Source organism: Pleurodeles waltl, chromosome 2_2 (assembly GCF_031143425.1).
Source record: "Pleurodeles waltl isolate 20211129_DDA chromosome 2_2, aPleWal1.hap1.20221129, whole genome shotgun sequence".
Classification (NCBI taxonomy): domain Eukaryota; kingdom Metazoa; phylum Chordata; class Amphibia; order Caudata; family Salamandridae; genus Pleurodeles; species Pleurodeles waltl.
Window position 1 is genome coordinate 878905110 of NC_090439.1, and position 18410 is coordinate 878923519.

The window sequence follows — 18410 nt, forward strand, 5'->3', positions numbered from 1 at the left end:
GGGCATAACAGTAAACTGATAATGCCCATCAGGTGTGGAGAATGCTGTCTTTTCTTTTGCTCCAGGTGCCATTTTTATTTGCCAGTACCCTGCTGTCAAGTCAAAGGTACTTAGAAATTTAGCAGCACCTAATTTATCAATGAGCTCATCAGCTCTTGGAATTGGATGAGCATCTGTCTTGGTGACAGAATTGAGCCCTCTGTAGTCCACACAAAACCTCATCTCTTTCTTTCCATCTGTGGTGTGAGGTTTGGGGACTAAGACCACTGGGCTAGCCCAGGGGCTGTCAGAGCGCTCAATTACTCCCAATTCCAGCATCTTGTGGACTTCCACCTTGATGCTTTCCTTAACATGGTCAGACTGTCTAAAGATTTTGTTCTTGACAGGCATGCTGTCTCCTGTGTCCACCTCATGGGTACACAGGTGTGTCTGACCAGGGGTTAAGGAGAAGAGTTCAGGAAACTGTTGTAGGACTCTCCTACAATCAGCTTGCTGTTGGCCAGAGAGGGTGTCTGAGTAGATCACTCCATCTACTGTACCATCTTTTGGGTCTGATGACAGAAGATCAGGGAGAGGTTCACTCTCTGCCTCCTGATCCTCATCTGTTACCATCAACAGATTGACATCAGCCCTGTCGTGGAAGAGCTTAAGGCGGTTTACATGGATCACCCTCTTGGGGCTCCTGCTTGTGCCCAGGTCCACCAAGTAGGTGACCTGACTCTTCCTCTCTAGTACTGGGTAAGGGCCACTCCATTTGTCCTGGAGTGCCCTGGGAGCCACAGGCTCCAGAACCCAGACTTTCTGCCCTGGTTGGAACTCAACCAGTGCAGCCTTTTGGTCATACCAAAACTTCTGGAGCTGTTGGCTGGCCTCAAGGTTTTTGGTTGCCTTTTCCATGTACTCTGCCATTCTAGAGCGAAGGCCAAGTACATAGTCCACTATGTCCTGTTTAGGCTCATGGAGAGGTCTCTCCCAGCCTTCTTTAACAAGGGCAAGTGGTCCCCTTACAGGATGACCAAACAGAAGTTCAAAGGGTGAGAACCCTACTCCCTTCTGTGGTACCTCCCTGTAAGCGAAAAGCAGACATGGCAGGAGGACATCCCATCTCCTTTTGAGTTTTTCTGGGAGCCCCATGATCATGCCTTTTAATGTCTTGTTGAATCTCTCAACTAAGCCATTAGTTTGTGGATGGTAAGGGGTAGTGAATTTATAAGTCACTCCACACTCATTCCACATGTGCTTTAGGTATGCTGACATGAAGTTGGTACCTCTGTCAGACACCACCTCCTTAGGGAAACCCACTCTGGTAAAGATACCAATGAGGGCCTTGGCTACTGCAGGGGCAGTAGTCGACCTAAGGGGAATAGCTTCAGGATATCTGGTAGCATGATCCACTACTACCAGGATATACATATTTCCTGAGGCTGTGGGAGGTTCCAGTGGACCAACTATGTCCACACCCACTCTTTCAAAGGGCACCCCCACCACTGGAAGTGGAATGAGGGGGGCCTTTGGATGCCCACCTGTCTTACCACTGGCTTGACAGGTGGGGCAGGAGAGGCAAAACTCCTTAACCATGCTGGACATATTGGGCCAGTAGAAGTGGTTGACTAACCTCTCCCACGTCTTGGTTTGTCCCAAATGTCCAGCAAGGGGAATGTCATGGGCCAATGTTAGGATGAACTCTCTGAACAGCTGAGGCACTACCACTCTCCTAGTGGCACCAGGTTTGGGGTCTCTGGCCTCAGTGTACAGGAGCCCATCTTCCCAATAGACCCTATGTGTTCCATTTTTCTTGCCTTTGGACTCTTCAGCAGCTTGCTGCCTAAGGCCTTCAAGAGAGGGACAGGTTTCTTGTCCCTTACACAGCTCTTCCCTTGAGGGTCCCCCTGGGCCTAAGAGCTCAACCTGATAAGGTTCAAGCTCCAAAGGCTCAGTTCCCTCAGAGGGCAGAACTTCTTCCTGAGAAGAGAGGTTCCCTTTCTTTTGCTGTGTTGCAGTTGGTTTCCCAACTGACTTTCCTGTTCTCTTGGTAGGCTGGGCCATTTTTCCAGACCCCAGCTCTACTTTTTCACCCTGTGCCTTGCATTGTGCTCTTGTTTTCACACACACCAGTTCAGGGATACCCAGCATTGCTGCATGGGTTTTTAGCTCTACCTCAGCCCATGCTGAGGACTCCAGGTCATTTCCAAGCAGACAGTCCACTGGGATATTTGAGGAGACCACCACCTGTTTCAGGCCATTGACCCCTCCCCATTCTAAAGTAACCATTGCCATGGGATGTACTTTTCTCTGATTGTCAGCGTTGGTGACTGTGTAAGTTTTTCCAGTCAGGTATTGGCCAGGGGAAACCAGTTTCTCTGTCACCATGGTGACACTGGCACCTGTATCCCTCAGGCCCTCTATTCTAGTCCCATTAATTAAGAGTTGCTGTCTGTATTTTTGCATGTTAGGCGGCCAGACAGCTAGTGTGGCTAAATCCACCCCACCCTCAGAAACTAGAGTAGCTTCAGTGTGGACCCTGATTTGCTCTGGGCACACTGTTGATCCCACTTGGAGACTAGCCATACCAGTGTTACCTGGATGGGAGTTTGGAGTGGAACCTTTCTTGGGACAGGCCTTGTCTCCAGTTTGGTGTCCATGCTGTTTACAGCTATGACACCAGGCCTTTTTGGGATCAAAGTTTTTACCCTTGTACCCATTGTTTTGTGAAGAGGCTCTGGGCCCACCCTCCTGTGCAGGTTTTTGGGGGCCTGTAGAAGACTCTTTACTATTTTTAGTTTTGGTTGTCTCATCACCCTTCTGCTGGGGAGTCTTTGTGACCCCTTTCTTTTGGTCACCCCCTGTTGAAGTCTTGGACACCCTTGTCTTGACCCAATGGTCCGCCTTCTTTCCCAATTCTTGGGGAGAAATTGGTCCTAGGTCTACCAGATGCTGATGCAGTTTATCATTGAAACAATTACTTAACAGGTGTTCTTTCACAAATAAATTGTACAGCCCATCATAATTACTTACACCACTGCCTTGAATCCAACCATCTAGTGTTTTCACTGAGTAGTCAACAAAGTCAACCCAGGTCTGGCTCGAGGATTTTTGAGCCCCCCTGAACCTAATCCTGTACTCCTCAGTGGAGAATCCAAAGCCCTCAATCAGGGTACCCTTCATGAGGTCATAAGATTCTGCATCTTGTCCAGAGAGTGTGAGGAGTCTATCCCTACACTTTCCTGTGAACATTTCCCAAAGGAGAGCACCCCAGTGAGATCTGTTCACTTTTCTGGTTACACAAGCCCTCTCAAAAGCTGTGAACCATTTGGTGATGTCATCACCATCTTCATATTTAGTTACAATCCCTTTGGGGATTTTCAACATGTCAGGAGAATCTCTGACCCTATTTATGTTGCTGCCACCATTGATGGGTCCTAGGCCCATCTCTTGTCTTTCCCTCTCTATGGCTAGGATCTGTCTTTCCAAAGCCAATCTTTTGGCCATCCTGGCTAACTGGATGTCCTCTTCACTGGAGTTATCCTCAGTGATTTCAGAGTTGTTGGTCCCTCCTGTGAGGGAACCAGCATCTCTGACTATTATTTGTGGAGTCAGGGCTTGAGAAGCCCTGCTCTCCCTAAGTAGGACTGGAGGGGGGGAATTTCCCTCCAAGTCACTATCTTCATCCTCTGAGTTGCCATCCTCAGAGGGGTTGGCCTTTTCAAACTCTGCCAAAAGCTCCTGGAGCTGTACTTTGGTAGGTTTGGGGCCCATTGCTATTTTCTTTAGTTTACAGAGTGACCTTAGCTCTCTCATCTGTAGATGGAGGTAAGGTGTGGTGTCGAGTTCCACCACATTCACATCTGTGCTAGACATTATGCTTCTAAAAGTTGGAATACTTTTTAAGAAACTAAAACTGGTTCTAGAATCTAATTCAAACTTTTACAAACTTTTAAACTCTAAAAGAAATGCTAAACAGGATCTAACACAAGGCCCTAGCAGGTCTTTTAAGAATTTAGAAAACTTTTCAAATTGCAAAAATCAATTTCTAATGACAATTTTGGAATTTGTCGTGTGATCAGGTATTGGCTGAGTAGTCCAGCAAATGCAAAGTCTTGTACCCCACCGCTGATCCACCAATGTAGGAAGTTGGCTCTGTATGTGCTATTTCAAAGTAAGGAATAGCATGCACAGAGTCCAAGGGTTCCCCTTAGAGGTAAAATAGTGGTAAAAATAGATAATACTAATGCTCTATTTTGTGGTAGTGTGGTCGAGCAGTAGGCTTATCCAAGGAGTAGTGTTAAGCATTTGTTGTACATACACAAGACAATAAATGAGGTACACACACTCAGAGACAAATCCAGCCAATAGGTTTTTATATAGAAAAATATCTTTTCTTAGTTTATTTTAAGAACCACAGGTTCAAATTCTACATGTAATATCTCATTCGAGAGGTATTGCAGGTAAGTACTTTAGGAACTTCAAATCATCAAAATTGCATGTATACTTTTCAAGTTATTGACAAATAGCTGTTTTAAAAGTGGACACTTAGTGCAATTTTCACAGTTCCTGGGGGAGGTAAGTTTTTGTTAGTTTTACCAGGTAAGTAGGACACTTACAGGGTTCAGTTCTTGGTCCAAGGTAGCCCGCCGTTGGGGGTTCAGAGCAACCCCAAAGTCACCACACCAGCAGCTCAGGGCCGGTCAGGTGCAGAGTTCAAAGTGGTGCCCAAAACACATAGGCTAGAATGGAGAGAAGGGGGTGCCCCGGTTCTGGTCTGCTTGCAGGTAAGTACCCGCGTCTTCGGAGGGCAGACCAGGGGGGGTTTTGTAGGGCACCGGGGGGGACACAAGTCCGCACAGAAATTTCACCCTCAGCAGCGCGGGGGCGGCCGGGTGCAGTGTAGAAACAAGCGTCGGGTTTGTAATGGAAGTCAATGGGAGATCTAGGGCTCTCTTCAGCGCTGCAGGCAGGCAAGGGGGGGGTTCCTCGGGGAAACCTCCACTTGGGCAAGGGAGAGGGACTCCTGGGGGTCACTCCTCCAGTGAAAGTCCGGTCCTTCAGGTCCTGGGGGCTGCGGGTGCAGGGTCTCTCCCAGGTGTCGGGACTTTGGTTTCAAAGAGTCGCGGTCAGGGGAAGCCTCGGGATTCCCTCTGCAGGCGGCGCTGTGGGGGCTCAGGGGGGACAGGTTTTGGTACTCACAGTATCAGAGTAGTCCTGGGGTCCCTCCTGAGGTGTTGGATCGCCACCAGCCGAGTCGGGGTCGCCGGGTGCAGTGTTGCAAGTCTCACGCTTCTTGCGGGGAGCTTGCAGGGTTCTTTAAAGCTGCTGGAAACAAAGTTGCAGCTTTTCTTGGAGCAGGTCCGCTGTCCTCGGGAGTTTCTTGTCTTTTTCGAAGCAGGGGCAGTCCTCAGAGGATGTCGAGGTCGCTGGTCCCTTCGGAAGGCGTCGCTGGAGCAGGATCTTTGGAAGGCAGGAGACAGGCCGGTGAGTTTCTGGAGCCAAGGCAGTTGTCGTCTTCTGGTCTTCCGCTGCAGGGGTTTTCAGCTGGGCAGTCCTTCTTGTTGCAGGAATCTCTTTTTCTAGGGTTCAGGGTAGCCCTTAAATACTAAATTTAAGGGCGTGTTTAGGTCTGGGGGGTTAGTAGCCAATGGCTACTAGCCCTGAGGGTGGGTACACCCTCTTTGTGCCTCCTCCCAAGGGGAGGGGGTCACAATCCTAACCCTATTGGGGGAATCCTCCATCTGCAAGATGGAGGATTTCTAAAAGTTAGAGTCACCTCAGCTCAGGACACCTTAGGGGCTGTCCTGACTGGCCAGTGACTCCTCCTTGTTATTCTCATTATCTTCTCCGGCCTTGCCGCCAAAAGTGGGGCCTGGCCGGAGGGGGCGGGCAACTCCACTAGCTGGAGTGTCCTGCTGGGTTGGCACAAAGGAGGTGAGCCTTTGAGGCTCACCGCCAGGTGTGACAATTCCTGCCTGGGAGAGGTGTTAGCATCTCCACCCAGTGCAGGCTTTGTTACTGGCCTCAGAGTGACAAAGGCACTCTCCCCATGGGGCCAGCAACATGTCTCGGTTTGTGGCAGGCTGCTAGAACTAGTCAGCCTACACAGATAGTCGGTTAAGTTTCAGGGGGCACCTCTAAGGTGCCCTCTGTGGTGTATTTTACAATAAAATGTACACTGGCATCAGTGTGCATTTATTGTGCTGAGAAGTTTGATACCAAACTTCCCAGTTTTCAGTGTAGCCATTATGGTGCTGTGGAGTTCGTGTTTGACAGACTCCCAGACCATATACTCTTATGGCTACCCTGCACTTACAATGTCTAAGGTTTTGTTTAGACACTGTAGGGGTACCATGCTCATGCACTGGTACCCTCACCTATGGTATAGTGCACCCTGCCTTAGGGCTGTAAGGCCTGCTAGAGGGGTGTCTTACCTATACTGCATAGGCAGTGAGAGGCTGGCATGGCACCCTGAGGGGAGTGCCATGTCGACTTACTCGTTTTGTCCTCACTAGCACACACAAGCTGGCAAGCAGTGTGTCTGTGCTGAGTGAGAGGTCTCCAGGGTGGCATAAGACATGCTGCAGCCCTTAGAGACCTTCCTTGGCATCAGGGCCCTTGGTACTAGAAGTACCAGTTACAAGGGACTTATCTGGATGCCAGGGTCTGCCAATTGTGGATACAAAAGTACAGGTTAGGGAAAGAACACTGGTGCTGGGGCCTGGTTAGCAGGCCTCAGCACACTTTCAATTGTAAACATAGCATCAGCAAAGGCAAAAAGTCAGGGGGCAACCATGCCAAGGAGGCATTTCCTTACAGCACCCTCGTACACCAGACTGGGAGCTGCAAGTTGAAGCCTTAGAAGATCATGTATTTCGGCATGCTATAGGGGAGGACATTCGGCAGGTAATGCAAACACTGCTACCTAACTGCTACTCAAATGGGACGCCTTTAAGGCGGTCATTAGAGAACGTTGTACAGCTGAAGTGGAGGGGGTGCGGAGCACTCTTGTGCAAGAAAGAGAATCCCAGGAAAGAGTGGTGAGGGAGCTGGCTCTGGGAGACCTGAGCGGAAACACCAACTTTTGGAAACAACTAGGAACAATTGGCAGTCTGCACGGAAAAGCTCTGCTGCTTTGACCAATTCAAGTACATGATTCGAGCACACACTCAACACGACTAGGCGGGGTCGTTATAGGCATGGCTCACCAACCCTGCCATTAGGAGCATGTTGCCTCAAATATCTTGGTACTAAAATATATCACAGCTTCACTGACCTACTAGACGGTAATATTACGGCTGCACTCCGGGACCAAGATCAATCGCTGATTTTAGACATTGTTGCCGTTGTTGGTGGCAGGGAGGATTGCAATAGCTAAAATGGTGGCACTTCCCCACCTAGTATGTTTCTTTTCCAGCTTGTGGCTCTTCAACGCTCGTTGCATATTTCAGGACCTGAACATAGTGATGGTCAACCTTGTTTGGTGTTTGAGCAGACGAAGAGTGGCGATGGCTCAGCTGCGGCAGCACACATCGGAAGGAGGGCTTGTGGCACCTGACTGACTAGCGGCGCAGGTCCAGTGGTTCAACCAATGGATCCAAGCCCGTATAGCGCAGATTGAGAGAGAGAGATCGACTTTACTCCACACAATAGCACATTGCTGCGGGTCCTTTTGAAATCCCGACTGCCGCTTTGTGACAGTTCTACAGAGCAGCAAATCTTCAGACTCTGCTGGCAACATTGCCTTCAGAAAACCCGAACCCGCCTACCTTACTCCCCCGATATTCCTCTGCTGAGACTGGGGATACTTGCTAGAAGGGGGGGCTCTATGGGGATTTGGAGAATGAGCAACCTACGGTGTGACAAGGGTGGGTGATCTTTACAGAGAGGGGGAATTACTGGACTTTGCAGCAACTTTTGAGATACCTAAAGGTCAATTTCTGCTGCATAGGGCATTTGTGGCGACAGTGCATGACCATTGTAGGGTGGGGATGACAGAACCCACCACCAACCACTACTCCCGGATCCTTTGCACCACCACAGGCAGTACCCTTTGGTAACGCTTTTTCTGGTGGATAGGGTAGCTACCTGTGGATTCCTCACCTTATAAATTCTCTTCAACGGAAATGTCCTTCCTAGCTCTTCACGTCGTCGTCACAATTGCACAGCTCAGCATGCAACTCCATCTGGCATCATCATGGCAATAAGAAGTCCTTGCTGGCGTGCTGATGTCCGTTTCACCAATTTTTACATGCCTTCGAGGCGAACAGGTGAATACCGACTTCACAAGAACAAGATATACCAATCCAAATACAAATATAAACCACAATATTTCTTTATATAAAATACCAAAAACGTACATACATTTATAATAAGAGAAGTCTTGGTATGACCAGACAGGCAACGGGGAGACGGGTGGGACTGTGAGGAACCCACAGGTAGCTGCTGTATCCACCAGAAAAAGCATTACCAAAAGGTAAGTAACTTGTTCTTCTGATGGATACAACTACCTGTGGATTCATCAACTTATGAATAGAATCCCAAAGCAGTCCCGCACTTGGAAGTGGGTGCTTGACTGGTCAAACCAAGAAATCCTGCAAAACAGAACGCGCAAAATGGCCGTCCCTCCTAACTACTGTGTCTAAGCAATAATGCTTTGCGAAAGTGTGGAGGGAAGCCCAAGTTGTGGCCTAACAAATTTCAGCAACTGGGACACCTGTAGCCAAGGCTGAAGTAGCAGACTTAGCCCTGGTGGAATGGGCCCTAATACCTTCTGGAGGAACCTTCTTTGCCAGTGAATAACAAATCTTTATGCAAAGAATGATTGTAGGAAGTTGGCTCTGTATGCACTATTTCAAAGTAAGGAATACTATGCACAGAGTCCAAGTGTTCCCCTTAGAGGTAAGACAGTGGCAAAAAGAGATAATTCTAATGCTCTATTTTGTGGTAGTGTGGTTGAGCAGTAGGCTTATCAGAGGATAGTGTTAAGCATTTGTTGTACACACACAGGCAATAAATGAGGAACACACACTCAGACAATTCCAGGACAATAGGTTTTTGTATAGAAAAATATATTTTCTTAGTTTATTTTAAGAACCACAGGTTCAAGATTTACAAACAATACTTTAAATGAAAGGTACTTTACTTAGGAACTTTAGGAACTTTGAATTAGCAAAATAGCATATACAGTTTTCACACAAATGACATATAGCTATTTTAAAAATAGACAGTGCAATTTTCAACAGTTCCTGGGGGAGGTAAGTATTTGTTAGTTTTGCAGGTAAGTAAACCACCTACGGGGTTCAAAGTTGGGTCCAAGGTAGCCCACCGTTGGGGGTTCAGAGCAACCCCAAAGTTACCACACCAGCAGCTCAGGGCCGGTCAGGTGCCGAGGTCAAAGTGGTGTCCAAAACACATAGGCTTCAATGGAGAAGGGGGTGCCCCGGTTCCAGTCTGCCAGCAGGTAAGTACCCGCGTCTTCGGAGGGCAGACCAGGGGGGTTTTGTAGGGCACCTGGGGGGACACAAGTCAGCACAAAAAGTACACCCTCAGCGGCACTTGTCCGGCCGGGTGCAGTGTGCAAACAGGCGTTGGGTTCGCAATAGGATTCAATGGGAGACCAAGGGGTCTCTTCAGCGATGCAGGCAGGGGGGGGGGGGGGGGGGGGATTCCCTCTGCAGGCGTCGCTGTGGGGGCTCAGGGGGGGTCAACTCTGGCTACTCACAGTCTCGTAGTCGCCGGGGAGTCCTCCCTGTGGTGTTTGTTCTCCACAAGTCGAGCCGGGGGCGTCGGGTGCAGAGTTCAAAGTCTCACGCTTCCGGCGGGAAACGTGTGTTGTTTCAAAGTTGCTTCTTTGATGCAAAGTTGCAGTCTTTGTGGAACAGAGCCGCTGTCCTCAGGAGTTCTTGGTCCTTCTAGATGCAGGGTAGTCCTCTGAGGCTTCAGAGGTCGCTGGACCCTGTGGAACTCGTCGCTGGAGCAGTGTCTTTAGAAGTGGGGAGACAGGCCGGTAGAGCTGGGGCCAAAGCAGTTGGTGTCTCCGTCTTCTCTGCAGGTTTTTCAGCTCAGCAGTCTTTCTTCATCTTAGGTTGCAGGAATCTATCTTGCTGTGTTCAGGGAGCCCCTAAATGCACAATTTAGGGGGGTGTTTAGGTCTGGGGGGTTAGTAGCCAATGGCTACTAGCCCTGAGGGTGGCTACACCCTCTTTGTGCCTCCTACCGGAGGGAAGGGGGGCACATCCCTAATCCTATTGGGGGAATCCTCCATGTGCAAGATGGAGGATTTCTAAAAGTCAGAGTCACCTCAGCTCAGGACACCTTAGGGGCTGTCCTGACTGGCCAGTGACGACTCCTTGTTTTTCTCATTATCTCCTCTGGCTTGCTGCCAAAAGTGGGGCCGTGGCCGGAGGGGACGGGCAACTCCACTAGCTGGAGTGCCCTGGGGTGCTGTAACAAAGGTAGTGAGCCTTTGAGGCTCACCGCCAGGTGTTACAGTTCCTGCAGGGGGAGGTGAGAAGCACCTCCACCCAGTACAGGCTTTGTTACTAGCCACAGAGTGACAAAGGCACTCTCCCCCATGTGGCCAGCAACATGTCTGGTGTGTAGCAGGCTGCTAAAACTAGTCAGCCCACACTGGTAGTCAGTTAAGGTTTCAGGGGGCACCTCTAAGGTGCCTCTGGGGTGTATGTTACAATAAAATGTACACTGGCATCAGTGTGCATTTATTGCGCTGAGAAGTTTGATACCAAACTTCACAGTTTTCAGTGTAGCCATTATGGTGCTGTGGACTTCGTGCATGACAGACTCCCAGACCATATACTCTTATGGCTACCCTGCACTTACAATGTCTAAGGTTTTGCTTAGACACTCTAGGGGCATAGTGCTCATGCACTTATGCCTTCACCTATAGTATAGTGCAACCTGCCTTAGGTCTGTAAGGCCTGCTTGAGGGGTGACTTATCTATACCTACAGGAAATGTGAGGTTGGCATGGCACCCTGAGGGGAGTGCCATGTCGACTTAGTCTTTTTATCCCCACTAGCACACACAAGCTGGCAAGCAGTGTGACTGTGCTGAGTGAGGGGTCCCCAGGGTGGCATAAGACATGCTGCAGCCCTTACAGACCTTCCCTGGCATCAGGGCCCTTCGTACCAGAGGTACCAGTTACAAGGGACTTACCTGGATGCCAGGGTGTGCCAATTGTGGAAACAAAGGTACAGGTTAGGGAAACACTGGTGCTGGGACCCGATTAGCAGGCCTCAGCACACTTTCAAATCATAACTTGGCATCAGCAAAGGCAATAAGTCAGGGGGTAACCATGCCAAGGAGGCATTTCCTTACAATGATCCACCTGGTAAGGGTTCTCTTGTGGACGGCCTTGCCCCTCATCTTGCCCACATATCCAATGAAGAGTTGGTCATCAACTCGAAAGTCTCTTGCCCTCTCAATGTAGAAACTCAGAGCCCTTTTTGAATCCAGGCGATAAAGTCTTTCCTCCTCCTTTGATGAATGAGGAGGGTAAAAGGATGAGTGTTATAGACTGACCCATATGAAAGGGAGTGACCACTTTAGGAAGGAAAGCCGCCCTGGTTCTCAGCACCACCTTGTCAGGATAAAAGGTTGTAAAAGGAGGTTTCACACTATGAGCCTGAAGCTCACTCACATGCCTAGCTGACGTGATAGCCGTTAAGAAAAGTGTTTTTAAAACAAAAAGCCTCAATGGGAAAGAATGCATAGGCTCAAACAGTGAACCCATCAAGAAAGTCAGAACCAAATTCAAATCCTACTGAGGCATGACAAACTGAGTGGGAGGAAACTTTCAGGAATCTAATAACTATAGAGGACTTAAATAAGGAAGGCTGATCAGGAAGGCCCAGAAAGGCAGAGGGCACGGATAAATAACCCTTCACAGTCGCAACTGCACATCCCTTTTGTGCCAAGGAAAGGGCAAAAAGCAAAACATCAGACACATGGGCCTTTAAAGGATCAATTTGTCTCTGTCCACACCAAGCAACAATTTTTGCCTATCTGTTAGCATAGACAGGCTTGGCGGAGTGTCGTATGGCCGATAAGATAACATCAACTACTTCTTGAGGGAGAGAAAAGGAACTCCGATTGCCCCGTTCAATCTCCAGGAGTGTAGGCTCTGAAGGTGGGGGTGTAGAACCTGCCCCTGCGAGAGGTCTGCCCTGTGAGGGAGACGGAGCAGACGGCACAGTGAGAGTTGAAGAAAGTCTGTGTACCAAACCCTTCTTAGCCAATCTGGGGCTATTAAAATGACTTGAGCCTGTTGCTGGCAAATCTTCCTCTGAACCAGAGGAATCCGAGGCATGGGGGGTGAAAAGCGTAAAGCAACTGGTTGCACCAAAACATTTGAAACGCTTCCCCCAACGCTCCCTGCACCGGATGCTGGAGGCTGCAGAACGACAGGCAGTGTGCATTCTTCTGACTGGCAAACAGGTCTATCTGTGGAAATCCCCACATCCAGAAGATGTGAAGAACCGGGTGTGGATGGAGACACCACTCGTGATCGGTCGAGAAATGCCGAATGAGACTGTCCGCACGTACGTTGAGAACTCCGGCAAGATGGTTTGCAACTATGCAAATCCGATGGTCCTGCGCCCAGGACCAGAGACTCTCTGCAGAGAAGATACAACCCTACTCCCCCCTGCTTGCTGATGTACCACATCGCTGTAGTGTGGTCTGTCAAGACTTTTACTGATTGACCACAAATGGACATGAGGAAGGCCTTGAGAGCCAGACGTACTGCCTGCAGCTCTAACAGATTGATGTGAAACATCTGTTCTACTGGAGACCAAAGGCCTTTGATCTCCAGGGCTCCCAGATGAGCTCTACCCGCCCGCACCCTCCCCCCCCCCGAGTGGGAGCATCCGTTATGACCGTAGCCACCGGTGGCAAAAAGTCCTTCCTTGGGAAATGTTGGCATCCACAGCCCACCATCGTAGATCCACTGCAGCATCTCTAGAAATAGTTATCGACTCCTCCAGATCCCCTTTGTGCTGAAACCACTGCTTGCGGAGGCACCACTGGAGAGCCCCTCATGTGCCAACGTGCATGAGTGTCCAACAGAATGCAAGAAACGAACAGACAGAGCAGACGTAGGACCTTGAGATCCTGAACAGCCGCTCCCTTTTGAAACATTGGAATCAACGCCTGAATGTCCTGAACCCTCTGAGGTAGAGGGTAGGCCAGATTCAAAATTGTATCCAGTTCTGCCCCTATGAAGAGGAGGTACTGAGAGCGCTCCAGGTGAGACTTGTTGTCATTTGCAAGTGATGCAGCACAAGCTCTGGGGACCTGGCTTTTATCAGCCAATCATCTAGGTAAGGGAATACAGATACTCCCTTCCTTCTGAGGTTCGTTGCAACCACCGCCATCACCTTTGTGAAGACTCGAGGTGGGGAAGTAAGACCAAAAGGAAGGACCGCAAACTGGTAGTATTGGGACCCTACCACAAACTGGAGATACTTCCTGTGCGACTTCAAATGGGGATATGAAAATAAGCATCCTGCAAGATGACAGACACCATCCAGTCTTACTTGTTCAAAGCCAGAAGCACCTGTGCTAGTCAGCATTTTGAATTTCTCCTGTTTGAGGAACCAATTCAAAATCCTCAGGTCCAGGATAGGCCTCAAACGACCATCCTTCTTGGGAATCAGGAAATAACTCAAATAGCAATCCCTGACCCTTTTCCTGCTCTGGAACCAACTCCACTGCACCCTTTAACAAAAGGACTTGCACCTCCGGCTGAAGCAACAGGAGATGATCTTTCATGCAAAACAAATGACTGGGTGAGCGAGGAGGGGGAAAATCCTGAAAAGGAAGGGCATAACCTTTGCCCACAATATTCAGCACCCAAGAGTCCGATGTGATTAACTCCCACTCGTGGAGAAAATGAAATAGCCTTCCCCCTACAGGAGAAGTAAGATGCAAGATGGAGAGAAAACTAGGGCTGCTTTCCCTGATGGATTCCCCCAGAGGAAAGACCCACAGCCAAACCCCCTGAACCTCCGAAAAGATGTAAAGGGTGTAGACGCTGAAGCCTGGAGTCCCAAGGACTTTACAGTAGCCCTGCTGTCTTTGACTCAGCTTTGGAGCGTTTTAGCCTTGGATCCAAATAACTTCTCGCCATCAAACGGAAGGTCCAACCAAGTTGTCTGAACATCTGTTGAAAAACCAGAAGACCTAAGCCACGCATGCCTCCTGGTCACCACCAAAGTGCCCATTGCCCTGGCAACTGAAGCCGCCATATCCAAACCAGACTGGATAAACTGCTTGGCCGCCGCTTGAGTGTCCAACAGGAGTTCATCTAACCTCCCCTGCACATGCTTGGCACCACAGCTCTTGCCGTGTCCATCAGGATATGAATATACCTCCCAGCACACAATAGCACTGGCAGACTTCAAGGCCTTACTGCATGAGGAGAAACCCTTCTTTGCTGTTTGTTCCGTTCATTTAGACTGTCTAATGGAGTAGCAGGGCAGAACAAGAGGCTTGCACTATCAAGCTCTCAGGTGTTGGGTGCTTAGACAAAAACTGTGGATTCCCTGGAGCAACTCTGTACTTCCTAGCCACAGTCCTGAAAACTGCTAAAGTTGTGACAGGTTTCCTCCAAGTGTCTAGAATGGGCTCAGAAAGGGCATCATTAAAAGGGAGTAAGGTCTCCACAGACGTAGAGGAAGGATGCAAAACCTCAGTCATGATGTTTGTCTTCCCCTCCGATGTTGGTAAAGGAAGTTCCAAGAATTCAGCAGCCTTTCTTATCACACTGTGATAAGATGCTGCCTCCTCTGTGAATTCACCAGGGGATGAAAGATCCCACTCAGGGGATGTATCTAGACCACTTGCAGAATCCAAGCCCTGAAATTCACCCATAGGCTCAGGAATCTCCCCTTCCTCCAACAGCTGTTGCCTATACTCCTGCTACTCCAAGAGCCTCAAGGCCCTACTTCTCGACCTCAGTCTGGCCTCCAACTGTGGCATAGACAGAGAATTAGCAGACGTCGACTATGCCGGTTTGAAAGCAGATGGCCACCAGCAGGGGAAAGGGTGGAGAGACACTACGTTCCGATCGGGACCCATCCGGTGCTGGCACCGACTCCATCTGCAACATCATCTGGGGTGAAGTCATCTGTGCCGAACCAGCACCTTCAGCTGGATAGAAAGGTACAAACGGGGCCCAGGCAAATCCAGCGTGAAAGCTAAAAGATCTGTGTAACCAGCCGATGCACCAGCAGGGGCCATAACTCTGTTGAAAATGCTAAACATACCATTAAGGAACGCTGTTGGATCCGCTCCCAGAGTCGGGAAGTCTGGAAGGCAGGAAACCTCTGCTCGTCCTGAGGCACTTGAACCGAATACGAAGCTTGTGCGACCAGCTCCTGAGTTGAAACAGGAGAAAAGTGAAACTGAGGACTCGGCGGGGACTCTAAGACCTCTATCACCTTCAGTGCCAGAGAAGCCTGTGGACTCTGAGGAGTGACCATTGGACTGACCTCCCACATCATACGGCGCCATCTCAGAGTGGATTGAGGCCGATCCCTGGAAGAACGGCATTGAGAATCGTGCCGGCGCCGCTTATGTGACCTCTTATGTGAAGAACAGTCCCTCGCCTTAGATCTTCGATGACACTTATGCTCCTTCTTAGCTTTTGCCAAGAAGAGCTTAGCCTCTCTCTTCTTCAAGGCCTTCAGGTGGATCCGCTGCCCGGACACACACACACCCCTTCAGGTTGTGGTTCGAGCTTAGGCTCCACAAGCAGTTCTCATGAGGATCTGTGACAGACATGTGACCCCCACACTCATGACAAGGCTCTTCGGTGGAGACACTGTAACTGAACAACAACAACAACATCACCTTTGAAACAGTAACTGTTCGAGAGCCAGGAAAAAACGTTAGTGTCGAAGGAGCGGAAAAAAGGGAACTGACATCAGCACGCCGGTGAGGACTTATTGCCTTGATGACGTCAGACGAAGTTGCATGCGGAGCCGTGCAATTGTGACGTCCTCGTCGACTTGAACAGCTAGGAAGAAAATTTCCGTTGAATGCTGGTGCATTGGGAGAATTCATAAGGTGAGGAATCCATAGGTAGCAGTACCCATCAGAACAACCTTTACTGGTCCCTGGGAGATGACACTGTTACACCCCTGGTGGGTCTGGGTGAGAAGTGGGGGGAGGATTTGGGGGCACCTATCACTGAGGTAGAATGGAGAAGGATCCTAGCCACTGCCTACAAAAGGTCTCATAATGCTAGACTTAACTTTTATCTCCTCCATAGGGCATACCTAACCCCTGGCAAAATTATTAGGATATTACATGCGGCTGAATCTGCCTGTCCCAGGAGTAGAGAGCTGGGGGCCGAAATGCTACACATGGTATGGACATATACTAATTTGTAGGACTTCTGGAGTGAAGTGGTTCAATGTATCTGCAATATTACCCTGAGGCCAATTCAGTGCAATCCCCTGGTCAGTTTCTTGGGGAGTTTCCCACGCCCTAGTAAACACAACGTTACTACCAGATTTATGGACCTAGCACTAGTCCTGGCTAAACATGAAATCACATTACACTGGAAAGCTACTGGGGGCCTAAAATATACAAATGGAAGGAGAACCTGACAATGTGGGCAGGCTATGAAAGTCTTGTGTTATTCCAGGAAGCTAGAAGAGGTGTGGCATCAATAGACCGAGTCAGAGTGTGGGACCACCTAGTAGATTGCCTGAAAGAACCAGAAGGAGAGTCGCTTGTCATCTCCATATCAGCTGGACCCACACCTGAGGGAGTAGAGGGAACACATTGACATCGATGGAACTGATGAGAGGGAACAGACAAATTGTGGACTTAACAAACCCCCAGGTAAATCAAAGACTATGGGCCTGATTATGACCTTGGCGAATGGGATACTTCGCCACAAACGTGACGAATATCCCGCCCACCATTTTACAAGTTCCACAGGATATAATGGAACTTGTAATACTGTGGGCGGGATATCCGTCACGTTTGTGGCGGAGTATCCCATTCACCAAGGTCGTAATCATGCCCTATGTGCATAACGACAGGCTATCCGAGACCAATTGGACAAGCAGGGGTCAGGTGGGGAGGGGCAGGAGGGTGTGTGATATCGCTATAGTGCCAGTGAGCATAATATATACACAATGTGATCCTAGATGTAACAGTTGCTAATCTCTGCTATTCCAGAAGGGAGTTTATTGTACAAATATGCCAAAGGACCGATTATCATTGCTCAATGTAAGTGCACCTATTTGCTATCCTATTGAAAACCTTAATAAAATGTGTACACAAAACAAATTGATCAATGCCATTGAGCAATTCACTTGATTAAGACCATGCAAATTGTGGCATAAAAAGCAGAACTTTTTGCAGACCTAAATGAAGCAGTCATTGATAAGGAGGCTGTCAACAAAAGTAATTGACAGCAACTTTGCTTCTGTCATCTGGTTTGGCAACAACTAAGCTGGAGGCATTGCAGATGGAGCAGAAGTCTATGTTTGGCAAGGGTATCATAAAAGGGGACACAGCTGATATGGTTCTCATCAATGAGGTTTGGTCTTGGAGCAGGAGTTCTCAATAGAAATTTTATCAAAAAGGGGCCTCATCGATAAAAACCTCAGCGACAAGGCTAGAGAGGCAGGTGACGTTACCACTACAGACATAGCTGACAAACCTTCAGAAGGCAGCAGAGATTAAGTGCTTTGAAGGGAGATGGGATGTCAATTGCTTTGCTGTAAGTGGGATTTGCTGGGTTCAAATATGATGCTAGGGTCTGCATAGTAGCTGACACTCCCTTATATTACCAGGTTGTGCACATCTTAGGCCTTTCTGAAGAGGGGCAAAAAGGAAGAGGTTTTGCAAACTGAACCGTCACCAGAGGATAGTGCCTACTTAAGCATAAATACTAATCTGCACCCTGTCCCTTAGAGTCTTTCCAATTAATAATTGATGGTTGTCACACTTAGGGACACCGAGTGTATTAAAACAGTGGATATCCTGAATTTGGAAACCATCTGCATGGAATTTCATTGCCACAGAAGTATGATATGGTTTAATGAGAGATGTATGTGTGTGTCAGCCATGGTGATGACTTCTCCCTGTCCTAAATATCCAGCCCTTGAAATATGTCAACTAGAGTGGGACGCCTTTATTGTGTGGAAGAAAAGGGTTTTTTTCTGCCGTAATCAATCTTTATAGGTGAGAAAACTCAGTGACAATACTGGGAAACAGCACTGCTGTAAAACAGATTCTCCTTTGTTTGATGTCTGGCGACATATCTGAATTATGCTGATATCACAGGGCAGTTTCAGGCCTCTCTATCTTACAGAGAATCTATGTCAATGAGATTAATGGGTTACACATTGTTCTGCATTAAATGCACGCACATTCTGAATT

General features: G+C 48.8%; 1 protein-coding gene across 2 annotated transcripts in view; it reads right to left on the minus strand.

The window, feature by feature from the left end:
- RNF19A (ring finger protein 19A, RBR E3 ubiquitin protein ligase) overlaps window positions 1-18410 on the minus strand; it is a 482643-nt gene that overhangs the window by 277064 nt on the left and 187169 nt on the right. The window lies entirely within an intron of this gene.